A 371-nucleotide genomic window follows, 5' to 3' on the forward strand; every position below is an offset into this window, starting at 1 on the left:
CCAGTCTGTTGTTTTTCATCTTCGGATAATGTTCTCCTCGCCCCTCACAATAGATGCTTCGGTCTTCCACATCTCATTGATTCCCTTTGGTTGCACTTAGATAACGGCGGCTCAAAGCTGCATTGATCTCCAATTGTGTGAATCACACTTTATTACAATTCCTATTGGGTTTTCCGCAACTGAAATGGGTTTCTTTGTTCCGTAGTCACAGTTCGAAATGCAGTTCGAAATGCCTGTGAATTTGGGCCTCTTTGGGTCGACAACGTTAAAGGCAGTCTGTTTTCTTCACTCCCAGGATAGATACTAAGACGACAGATCTAAATGCCTCTCCCCTGCCAGTTTCTTCATATTTCCTGAAATACTTTGAGGTA

This window comes from Penaeus monodon, chromosome 20 (genome assembly GCF_015228065.2).
Source record: "Penaeus monodon isolate SGIC_2016 chromosome 20, NSTDA_Pmon_1, whole genome shotgun sequence".
In the NCBI taxonomy this organism is placed as follows: domain Eukaryota; kingdom Metazoa; phylum Arthropoda; class Malacostraca; order Decapoda; family Penaeidae; genus Penaeus; species Penaeus monodon.